The following is a 12,733-nucleotide window of genomic DNA, read 5'->3' as shown; positions in this document are numbered from 1 at the left end:
GAAAAATATTTCCCAAGTCATGTCTTCACAGATTGAAGAGTAGGGATATCATTTCCAATGAGAAGTATGTCATCTACATACAATATGAGAAAGATGACTATGCTCCCTCTAACCTTCTTGTAGACACAAGGTTCATCTTCATTCTTTATGAAACCAAACGTTTTGATTGCATCATCGAATCAAAGATTCCAGCTTCTAGAAGCGTGTTTTAATCCATAAATTGATCTTTGCAACTTACACACCTTTCCAGCATTCTTGGGATCTACAAACCCTTAGGTTGTGTCATGTACATGTAGGACCCTTTGGAGGCCGGCAAGAGGGGAGGGGTGAATTGCCCTACAAAAATAAATACAAAACCTTTCTCGGATATTCAACTAATTTAAGGAACTTGTAATTAAAAACAAACAGAGACTAAATAAACAGAATCTAAAACAGACGCAGAGGGTTTACTTAGTTTGCAATCAGAGGATTGCTAATCCAAGGAAAAGATGGTGCACTATCTGATTCTCCTCTGGGCGGAGTAGCCTCTTACAGCGTTGACAGTACAAAAGAAAATAAAGCACAGAGAAAAATGAATTACAAGTGATTTGAATGATATGTGCAAACCAGTGCTATATTTAGAGCACTGGTCGGGGCGCCCCGAAGGGGTTCCGGGTGCCCTGGGGGAATAAAACTTTATCCCCCAACGTTCAGATCGAGTTTGACTCGATCTGGTCAACAACTTCGGTCCGGGCGCCCCGGAGGGTTCTGGGCGCCCCGGAGGGGTCCGGGCGGCTCGGTCAGCTCCGGGCGCCCTGGACCCAAAAAGTCAACTATGGTTGACTTTTTCCATCTGGTCGCTCTGCTTCGGTTCAGCTCGTCTCGGTCCGGGTTTTCAACTCCGGCTCCGCTAGCTTGGGTGATCTCGGCCATCCGGAATAGGGCTCACCCGAACCCAAGTTCCGACCTTCTACTCGAGCAGCCTTCCTTCCCGGTTTCTCGTCCCTCGAACGTCGCGCACGTTCTTCTCGTCCACCGGTGTACTCTTCCATGGTCACCTCGTCCCTCGGACGCACCGAGCCCATCAGCTCTCTCCCGTGCCGTCCTTCTCACTAGCCGCGTCTTCCGCTCGACTTCCTGTGTTCCTAAGCTCCTGCACACTTAGACACAAGGGTTAAACAAACGCAGGACCTAACTTAGCTTGTTTGATCACATCAAAACACCTTGGGGTTCCAACAATCTCCCCCTTTTTGATGTGAGCAACCCAAGTTAAGTTAGGGTAAACATATGCAATAAAAACAATTTATATTCAAATAAGTCCAAATATTTTTCAATTGAAAAATTATATTACCTCCCCCTAGACTTAACATACTTCTCCCCCTTTGATCACATAAAAATTGGGGATATAAACAAGTCTAAGGTAAAAAAAAATTTAAGTGTAAAAAAAATTTGTCTTTTTTTAAAAATGTCTAAGTAAAGACACTCTTCAGAATTTTTCTTTCGAAAAAACAATTTAAGTAAAAAATTTCTTAGTAATTTTTTTTTAAAAAAAAATTTTTAAGGCAATGTTTTTTTAAAAAATTTCTAAGTCAAGTTAAATTTTTTTTTAAATATTTTCTAACACAAATTGAATAACTCTTTTAAAGCATTAAGTAATTTAAATTAATGCTCTTTCAATTAGTCAATTAAACTTTTCATTTCGATACTTGGCTTCCAGGTCGTGGCGAGGCACTAGGTCTTCTTAGTTATTGGAGCAACAACCACTTCCTTAGACAAAGCCTCATAAAGAAATTAGTTGTTTAATTTCCTTATTGAAAATGCTAAGTCTAATTTTAATTTTAAATTAAACATGTTTTCGGAACCCAATAGAGGTTCTACCTACAGGATTAACCAAGTATTTTCTAGGTACATAGATTTTTGATATATTTCTAATTTGACTTTGATGAAATCTATAATACCAATTTAAACCTCTATAATTTCTAAAAGTAGAAATATTTGAACCATTAGATTTTTTCAATCTTTCTATTTCTTCTTTTAGTTTATCATTTTCAATTTTCAATTTATCAAAATCCTCTATAAGACATGATTTTGCCAAAATTCTTTTTGTTTCTAAAATTTCATTTTCTAATTTGGTATTTTTATTTTCTAATTTATACATGGATTTTGTCATTGCCTTAATACCAAAGTAAAGTTCATCAGGGGGTAAGAGGCATACCTCACTTAACATATCAGACTTGAAGCCTGAATCTCCCCCTGCTTCGCTACTTCCATCTGAGGTCGCTCCCCCTTCATCGATGCTGGGTTCTGATGTACTCTGTCCTTCGTAGCTTGCCATCAGTGCTATCCCGGCATATTCTTGAATCTCGGACTCAGATGTAGAAGTGTCATCCCAAGTAGCTTTTAGGTTCTTGTGCTTCTTGGGAATCTTGCCTTTGCCCTTCTTTAGTTCTGGCCAGTCTTCTTTTAGGTGTCCTTCTTTTTGACCCTGGTAGCAGCGCATCCTTCTTCTATTTCTTGGATTCTTTTTATATTGCATTTCTTTAAATTTATTAGCTCTAAAATTTTTTTTAAAGTTTCTTACCATGTACGCTTCCTAATCATCCTCTGAGTCTGACTCGGGTTTATCTCTTTTGGTTGCATTTAGCTCAATCATCTAGCTTGATTCCTTTGTTCCTGCACACCTGGTTTCATGCAATTCAAGAGAGGAGAACAGTTCTTCTAAAGTACTTATCTCCAGGTCTTTCGAAATGTAGTAGGTGTCGATGATTGATGTCCAATCTGATGTTCTGGAAAACGCATTGAGTGCGTAGCGTATTGTTTCCCGATTTGTTACCGTTTCTCTGAGGTTCTCGAGACCAGTAATCAGTTCTTTTACCTTTGCGTGTAGACTGGCTACCTTCTCACCTTTTTCCAGTCGGATGTTCATTAGCTTGTTCCGGAGGATGTCTCTTTTAGCGAGCTTCGCTTCGGACGTGCCTTCGTGGAGTTCCAGGAACTTCTCCCAGAGTTCTTTAGCAGATTAATAGCTTCCGATGCGGTTGACCTCTTGAGGCGGCAACACGCTCAGCAGGTGATATTCCGCACGACTGTTTGCTACAGACTCATTCTGCTCCTTTTTTGTCCAGTGGCTCTCTTCTTTTTCTTCTCCATCTTGATTCATTGGAGCTACAAAACCATATTTCATAATAAACCGAATTTCAAAATCAGTTCTTAGGAATACCTCCATACGTCGCTTCCAGTCTGCGAAGTCCCCCTCGAATTTTGGTGGAACGATGCTTGGTCCGGCCATCTTGTTGCTTCGATCGGCGGTTAGTCCTCCTGAAGCGCCTTGCTCTAATACCACTTGTAGGACCCTTTGGAGGCCGGTAAGAGGGGAGGGGTGAATTGCCCTACAAAAATAAACACAAAACCTTTCTCAGATATTCAACTAATTTAAGGAACTTGTAATTAAAAATAAACAGAGACTAAATAAACAGAATCTAAAACAGACGCAGAGGGTTTAGTTGGTTTGCAATCAGAGGATTGCTAATCTAAGGCAAAGAAGGCGCACTATCTGATTCTCCTATGGGCGGAGTAGCCTCTTACAGCGTTGACAGTACAAAAGAAAATAAAGCACAGAGAAAAATGAATTACAAGTGAGTGGAATGATCTGTGCAAACCAGTGCTATATTTATAGCACTGGTCGGGGCGCCCCAAAGGGGTTCCGGGCGCCCTGGGGGAATAGAACTTTATCCCCCAACGTTCATATCGAGTTTGACTCGATCTGGTCAACAACTTCGGTCCGGGCGCCCCAGAGGGTTCCGGGCGCCTCGGACCCAAAAGTCAACTCTGGTTGACTTTTTCTATCTGGTCGCTCTGCTTCGGTTCAGCTCGTCTCGGTCCGGGTTTTCAACTCCAGCTCCGCTAGCTTGGGTGATCTCGGCCATCCGGAATAGGGCTCACCCGAACCCAAGTTCCGGCCTTCTCCTCGAGTAGCCTTCCTTCCCGGTTTCTCGTCCCTCGAACGTCGTGCACGTTCTTCTCGTCCACCGGTGTACTCTTCCGCGGTCACCTCGTCCCTCGGACGCACCGAGCCCATCGGCTCTCTCCCGTGCCGTCCTTCTCGCTAGCTGCATCTTCCGCTCGACTTCCTGTGTTCCTAAGCTCCTGCACACTTAGACACAAGGTTTAAACAAACGCAGGACCTAACTTAGCTTGTTTGATCACATCAAAACACCTTGGGGTTCCAATAGTACACATCCTCGAGTAGATTTCCGTTAAGAAATATAGTTTTGACATCCATTTGCCAGATCTCATAATCATAAAAGCTGCAATAGCAAGTATGATCCGAATGGACTTGAGCATCACAACTGGTGAAAAGGTTTCATCATAGTTTATACTATGAATCTGTCTGAATCCTTTAGCCACCAATCTACTTTTATAGGTATTCATATGACCATCCATGTCTGTCTTAACTTTGAAGACCCACTTACACCCAATGGGTTTGATCCCTTCAGGTAGATCAACCAAAGTCCATACTTGATTAGTGTACATGGATTCTATTTCGGATTTGATGGCCTCTAGCCATTTCTTAGAATCTGGGCCCTGTACAGCTTCTTGATACGATGTAGGCTCATTGAGACCAATAAGCTATATATCACCATGGTCAGACAAGAGAAAAGTGTATCTCTCAGTTTGACGACGGGTCCTATCAGATCTGCGTAGAGCTTGTGCTACTTGAACAGGTTGTTGCTCTATAACTTCTTGTGGTGTAACAAAATAATGATCCACAACATCTTGTGGTACCTGTTCAGTTTCCATCAAGGTGTCGGTGCAAGTTTGTGTATTTTTAATTTCATCAAGATCGTCATTACTCCTACTAGTTCTTCTAGAAATAAATTCTCTTTCTAGAAAGACGTCAGTTTTGGCAACAAACACTTTGCCTTGTGTGGGATTATAGAAGTAGAATCCCTTTGTTTCCTTGCAATATCCTACAAAATAATACTTGTTTGATTTGGGTCCTAGTTTATCGGAGACTTGTCGTCGAATGTAAGCCTCATATCCCCAAATCTTCATGAAAGATATCTTGGAACTCTTCCCAGTCCATATCGTATATAGTGTCTTTATAACAACCTTAGATGGAACGCGGTTAAGTGTGAAAGCGGCCGTCTCTAGAGCATGTCCCCAGAAGGAAGCAAAAAGTTCTGTTTGACTCATCATCATTCGTACCATATCTAATAAAGTACGATTTCTCCGTTCTAATAAACCATTCCATTGTGGTGTTCCAGGTGGAGTGAGTTGAGATATACTCCTACACTCAACAAGATGGTCATTAAACTCTTGGCTAAGGTATTCTCCACCTCGATCTGATCAAAGCATCTTAATACTATTACCAAGTTGATTTTGTACTTCATTCTTGAATTCTTTGAACTTTTCAAAGGATTCTGACTTATGTCGCATTAGATACACATAGTCATATCTACTGAAATCATCAGTAAAAGTAATAAAGTAATGATTGCCTCCTCTAGCAGCTATTCTGAAAGGGCCACATACATCTGTATATATTAGTCCTAACAATTCATTAGCTCTTTCGCTATGTCCACTAAATGAGGTCTTTGTCATCTTGCCTTGAAGACAAGATTCACATATCTCATATGATTCAAAATCAAATAAGTCGAAAAGTCCATCTTTATGGAGTTGGGATATGCGACTCTCATTTATGTGACCTAAGCGACAATGCCAGATATATGTTTGGTTCAAATCATTAGACTTGAACCGCTTGGTATTTATATTATAGATTGGGTTGTAAAAGTCTAGAACATAGAGTCCATTCACAAGATGTGCACTACAATAGAACATTTCATTGAAATAAATGGAACAACATTTGTCTTTTATTACAAATGATAATCTTTTCTTGTTCAAACAAGAAACAGAGATGATGTTCTTAGTTAAGGCAGGCACATAACAACACTCTTCATGTTCTAATACAAGTCCAGTGGGCAAAGATAAGGAATATGTTCCTACAGCTATAGTAGCAACTCTTGCGCCATTCCCTACTCGTAGGTTCACTTCGCCCTTTGTCAATATTCTACTATTTCTCAAGCCCTGCACATTAGTACAAATGTGAGATGCAGATCCGGTATTTAATACCCATAAAGAAGAAATAGATGAATTGACTTGTATAACATGTATACTTGAGGCAGAAGTTTCACTTTTCTTCCTTTTCACTTCCTCTAGGTATGATTTGCAGTTCCTCTTCCAATGTCCAGTCTCACCACAGTGGAAGCAGGTTCCTTCATTAGCCACCCCTCCTTTGGATTTTAATGCAAGAGCTTTGCCCTTGCCTTTGGCTTGGGTCTTACCCTTACCTTTGGGCTTCCATTTGCCTTTACCCTTTGGCACCATTAAAATGGTGCTCGGTTTTGCCTTCTTAAGGTTGAGTTTAGTAGTTCTCAACATGCTCAACATCTCAGGCAATGGTTTGTCAATTTCATTCATGTTATAGTTCATGACAAATTGACTATAGCTTTCGGGCAATGATTGCAAAATTAGGTCAGTGGCCAATTCTTAGCTTAGTGGGAATCCCAACCTTTGTAGATTCTCCACATACCCGATCATTTTGAGCACATAAGACCATACGGGACTTCCTTCTTGCATTCTACATAGAAATAGAGCTTTTTAGATCTCAAATCTCTCATGCCTTGCTTGCCCTTGATATAGATGTCTAAGGTGTTCAACCATATCATAGGCGCCCATGTTTTCATGTTGCTTCTGAAGCTCAGAGTTCATGGTGGCGAGCATAAGGCATGACACATCTAATACGTCATCTTGATGCTTCTTGTAAGCATCTCTATCAGCTCTAGTGGCAGTAGCGGGCGATGCTTCAGGAATGGGGTGTTGTAGGACGTACAATTTTCGTTATTGCTTGAGTACTATTCTTAAGTTTCTGTACCAGTCTAGGAAGTTAGCTCCATTGAGCTTGCCCTTATCAAGGACAGATCACAGAGAGAGAGAGAGTATTTGACGTATTTGACGACATGTTGATCTACAATAATAAAATGTAAGAATAAGTATCATATTTTGATCATTTAAATAGACCTTTAATTAAATAATTCTCCCTCTAAATTGTAAAGCTTTTGGTAGAAGCAAGTCATGGATGTGGTTTTACCCACACTACTAGCTCTAAATCCAATCGCGATAACATTTATGTTGGACAAGTTCCATATTATACCGCATCTTGAGTTAGCTTTGGCTAATCGCCCAAGACTTAGTATAACTTAGGTAGGCAACATTTACCAATTACATCATATATAACTCTTGTATCATTGTGTGAACAAGACTATTTGTTCATTTGCCTATCTTATGAAATTCACATTATAACTCATCTTGATTTAACTTTGGCTAATCGCCCAAGACTAGTATAATCTTAAATTTCATCGTATGGGATATGCCTCTAAGTTCTCAACTTAGTTAAGTCACACCCAAAGTTTTAGTAGTCGGACATCACAATTATCCTTCGCACTCTAGCAAGATAAATCGAGTCACTTTGCTTTGGCAAAACCTGACTACAATTAATCGAGCTAAATGTGAGTACAAAACTTTGGTAGACATATTTAAAAGACCTAATCATTTTTTTTGGGAAGGTAAGTGTATTATACTCCCAAAAAGAACAAAATACAATCATATGATGACTACAAAGTGCATAAGAGGTTTATGACTTTGTATGACACCATTACACAAACATCACTCATCATGATCTCACTAGTGTCTACAAATTACCAAACATGACTTGGACTTTGTATGATACCCAAGCATATCACAAAGCATTACCACACATTACAAAAGAATCACTTGATATCTACAAAGCGCCAAACATGAACTTGGACTTTGTGGAATATCTTCTCAAAGCAAGGAACAACATTCTCAAATCGACTCATGTTACGTGCATTCCATACGAGATAAATCATGGAAGATAAGGCAAGATGTCTTGCTTTCATTTGTCACCCTTTACCTTTATAATGTTGTCGAAATGTATCAAGATAAGAGGTCATATCGGTGATGTTAAAAGTGATATCCATCCATGTCTTGACTTTATCAAGTAGAGGCTTGATAATCTCACAATCAAAGAAAAGATGATTATTGGATTCATCTTGCTTGTGGCATAACACACATAATTTGTTGGGCTCATAAGGGATGGTGTCCGCCATTCTTAGTCTTCCATGAGCAAGTAACCAAGATGTGAACCTATGCTTGGGCAAAATATATGGCTTCTATAATACCGAAAACCAATCCACTTTAGCCACTCTTGGACGGAAAAACTCATATGCCAAAGCCGACCCTTTATTTCCCCCCGCAAACCACTCTACCATTTTCATATTTGCGGCGCCAATGGAGGTAGTTCGCTGTATAAGTTCATCACGAATAAAAAGTAAGCGTTTAATAAGGGGAGAATCCGAAGGCTTACTCCTCCATTGCCAAAAGTCCATATTTCGGAGATAGTGATGATGAACCCATCGAACCCAAAGAGACTCACGTTGATTTTGAATATTCCATAGATTCCGACATAAGAGAGCCATATTCCATGTTTGCAAATCAAGCAAACCATATCCTCCTTCTTTGGGTAGACATATAGAAGCCCATGAGATTGGTGGTGTTGGATTTTTCGGGCCGCGAAAATCGCTTTTTCGCGTCGCGGAAACCCCGAAACCCCCATGCCACCGGATCCGTGTGAAGTAAAACATTCAAAAACATTACGAGTACGAGTTTTATGCTAGTTCTAAACTAGATTTACAAGGAGAAAACTTTTTACCCGTGATGCGTGCCCTTTATGAATCCCGCTCATCCAAGGAAGTGTCAGATCTCGAGATTGTCAAGCGTACGATCCTCTAGAAGTATCCACACAAACAAATGAGTGGAGAAAAACTAAACAAAGGTGTGCTAACACCCTTGATCAGCCACGGCAAGAGGAGGAGAGGGAGAGCTTGAGGAGAGAGCTTGGAAGAAGATGACGTGAATGAGCCTTGAATGAAAAAAAATGAATTCCCATTCACTTTGAGTGGCCGGCCACACCAAGTGTAACTCCTCTCATTAATGTGGCCGGCCACATTAAGCAAAGGAGAAGATGTAACTTCCATTAGGTGGCACACTCATGTGTTAACTATGATGATGTGGCACATCATCATTGGCCACTTAATGCCAAGTCACAAATGATGTGGCATAAAGTCAAGTCAAACTTGACTCTTCCTCATCCTCTCCCTCTCAAGTCAAGTCAAACTTGACTTAATCTCTCTCATGGTTGATCTAATCCAATCATTTTATTGAATCAATTTAATATAATGAATCTAATTCATTTAATTAAATTGATTCAATGAGTCATAATCTAAATTAGACTCATTGAACACATGAATCAACTTGAGTCTAACTCAATTAGCCTAATTAGGATTACTCTTAATCCAATTTGATTCATCAAATGAATCTAATCCTCTTGGTTCATCATATGAACCTAATCTCCATCTAATTGTCCTTAGTGTGTGACCCTATAGGTTCATGTAACGTTAGCAATGCTCCTAAACCCATTTAGGAGCATAAGTAATGAGCAGTATCTAGCAACACATCATTACTACCCAAGTTACAAGAATGTTGAGATCCAACATCACCTTTTGACTACTAATTGTGACTCCTCACAATATATGACAAGTGTCCTTCTATCCTAGACATTTAGATTGATCAATGTGAGACATAGACCGTGTCATCCTTTGACCAATCTAAATCTTGAACTCCAAGTAGACTCACTAAATCCAATGAGCTCAATATCTCATATAGACTCATTTGGTGATGGCCATGCACTTCGTGGTCTCACTCTATCAAGAATATCGATGTCTCTCCCATCATATAGGAGGGATAGATCCCATCTACATAACTCACATCCCTCTGCATAATTTGTTACATACCTAGTAATCGCCTTTATAATCCACCCAGTTATGGGTGACGTTTGACGAAACCAAAGTACATAACTCCTTATGTAGGGATCCATGGTGACTTCAGGTCCAAGGACTAGTAGTCATACTAATAGCCACATAAGAAAGTATATGACACTGATATAACGATACATGATACTTTCTCATGGCGGGTCATTCAGTATACATTCTCCAATGCATACCCATGTATCAACTTGATATCTCTATATCCATGAATTGTGAAATCAAGTCATTGAGTTGACCTACATGCTAGTCTTATTGCATTAACATTGTCCCTGAATATTAATACTCGACTAGGAATGATTAAGAGTTGTGTTCCCTATATCATCTCACTATCGGTTCAACTAACCGATTGATATAGGTGAGAACCCTCTACTTAAGGACGCTATTATACTTAGTTTATTTGGCACTAATACAAGTAAGTATAATAATCAAAACAAATGCCTTTATTTATATAAGAATATGATACAACAAGTCCATAATACAATCATCAAATTATTGGCTCTAGGGCTCTAACTAACAATCTCCCACTAGCACTAGTGCCAATCAGTGTAGGCTCTAAGCCCCAATGACCTAGTGTGACCATCATGCTTCCTCTGTGCCAAAGCCTTGGTAAAGGGATCTGCGATGTTAGCCTCTTTAGGTACTCTGCATATCTTCACATCTCCTCTCTCGATAATCTCTCGAATGAGATGGAAGCGTCGTAGTATTTGTTTGGTCCGCTGGTGTGAGCGAGGTTCCTTCGCCTGTGCTATAGCTCCATTGTTGTCACAATAGAGCTCAATAGGGTCAGCGATACAGGGAACCACCCCAAGTTCAGTGATGAACTTGCGGATCCAAAATGCCTCCTTTGCTGCCTCTTATGCAGCAATGTACTCGGCCTCTGTCGTAGAATCAGCTACTGTATCCTGCTTCGAACTCTTCCAGCTCACAGCACCACCATTTATGCAAAATACAAACCCTGACTGCGATCGATAATCATCCTGATCGGTCTGGAAGCTGGCATCATTGTAACCCTTTACAGCTAGCTCATCATTGCCTCCATATATCAAGAAATATTCTTTATTCCTTCTTAAGTACTTAAGAATATTCTTGACCACTATCCAGTGACTTTCACTTGGATCTGACTGGTATCTGCTCATCATGCTCAAAGCATACGAGACATCAGGTCGAGTACATAGCATAGCGTACATGATAGATCCTATGGCTGAGGCATATGGGATCTTATCCATGCGGTCTCTCTCCTCTTTAGAAGAGGGACCTTGAGTCTTCGAAAGACTCACGCTATGTGACATCGGCAGAAATCCCTTCTTGGAGTTCTGCATGGCAAACCGTGGGAGTACCTTGTCAATATATGTACTCTGACTTAGGCCAAGCAATCTCTTTGATCTATCTCTATAGATCTGTATCCCTAGAATGTGGCTTAGCCAGGTCTTGACAGACTGAAGCAAAGGGATGTCCTTCCCAATGAGTAGTATGTCATCCACATACAATATGCGGAAGACAACTATATCCCCTACAACCTTCTTGTAGACACAAGGCTCATCTTCGTTCTTGATAAAACCAAACTATTTGATTGCATCATCGAATTGAAGATTCCAGCTCCGAGAAGCTTGTTTTAGTCCATAAATGGACCTATGCAGCTTGCATACTCTGCTAGTATGCTGTGGATCTACAAAACCCTCAAGTTGCGTCATGTACACATCCTCGAGTAGGTTTCCATCCAGAAACGCTGTTTTGACATCCATCTGCCATATCTCATAGTCATGGTATGTTGCAATATCAAGCATGATCCGAATGGACTTAAACATCGCTACTGGAGAAAAGGTTTCAACATAGTCAATACCATGAATCTGCTTGAAACCTTTAGCTACCAAGTGACCCTATAGATAAGTCTATCCATGTCAGTCTTTCTCTTAAAGACCCATTTACACCCAATGGGTTTTACCCCTTCAGGTGGATCAACCAAAGTCCATACTTGGTTGGTGTAAAAGGATTCCATATCGGATCTCATGGCCTCTAGCCATTTCTCGGAATCTGGTCTCATCACAGCTTCCTGATAGGTGGTAGGCTCATCCTCTATGAGCACAACGTCATCATGGTCAGACAAGAGAAATGAGTATCTCTCAGGCTGACGACGTACCCTATCAGATCTGCGAAGAGGTATGTCTACTTGAACTGGTTGTTGTTCCTCAACTCCTTGTGGAACAACATCATCCACAACACTTTGTGGTTCCAGTTCAACTTCCATCGAGGCTTCAGTGCTATTGTTCGCATCTTGAACTTCTTCAAGATCGAACGTGCTCCCACTAGTCTTTCTAGAAACAAAGTCCCTTTCTAGAAATACCACAGTCTTTGCTACAACTACCTTGTGTTGACTGGGAATGTAGAAGTAATATTCCTTTGTTTCCCTGGGATATCCAATAAAGTAGCACTTGTCGGATTTACGTTCTAATTTTTCTGAGACTTGACGTCTAACGTAAGCCTCACAACCCCAAATCCTCATAAAAGACACCTAGGCATCTCTCCTAGTCCATATCCTATATGGTGTATTTATCACGACCTTGGATGGAACTCGGTTGAGTATAAAAGCTGTCATGTCTAGAGCATAGTCCCAAAGGAATGTCGAAAGATCTGTGTGACTCATCATAGATCGTACCATATCTAATAGGGTATGATTCCTTCTTTCGGATACACCATTCCACTGTGGTGTTCTAGGAGGACTGAGTTGGGAAAGGGCCACATACATCACTAAGTCCTAACAAGTCTGTCGCTCTCTTGCTGTATCCACTAAAGGG

Source organism: Zingiber officinale, chromosome 11A, assembly GCF_018446385.1.
Source record: "Zingiber officinale cultivar Zhangliang chromosome 11A, Zo_v1.1, whole genome shotgun sequence".
Taxonomy (NCBI): Eukaryota; Viridiplantae; Streptophyta; class Magnoliopsida; order Zingiberales; family Zingiberaceae; genus Zingiber; species Zingiber officinale.
Note: the sequence above shows the minus strand (reverse complement) of the source record.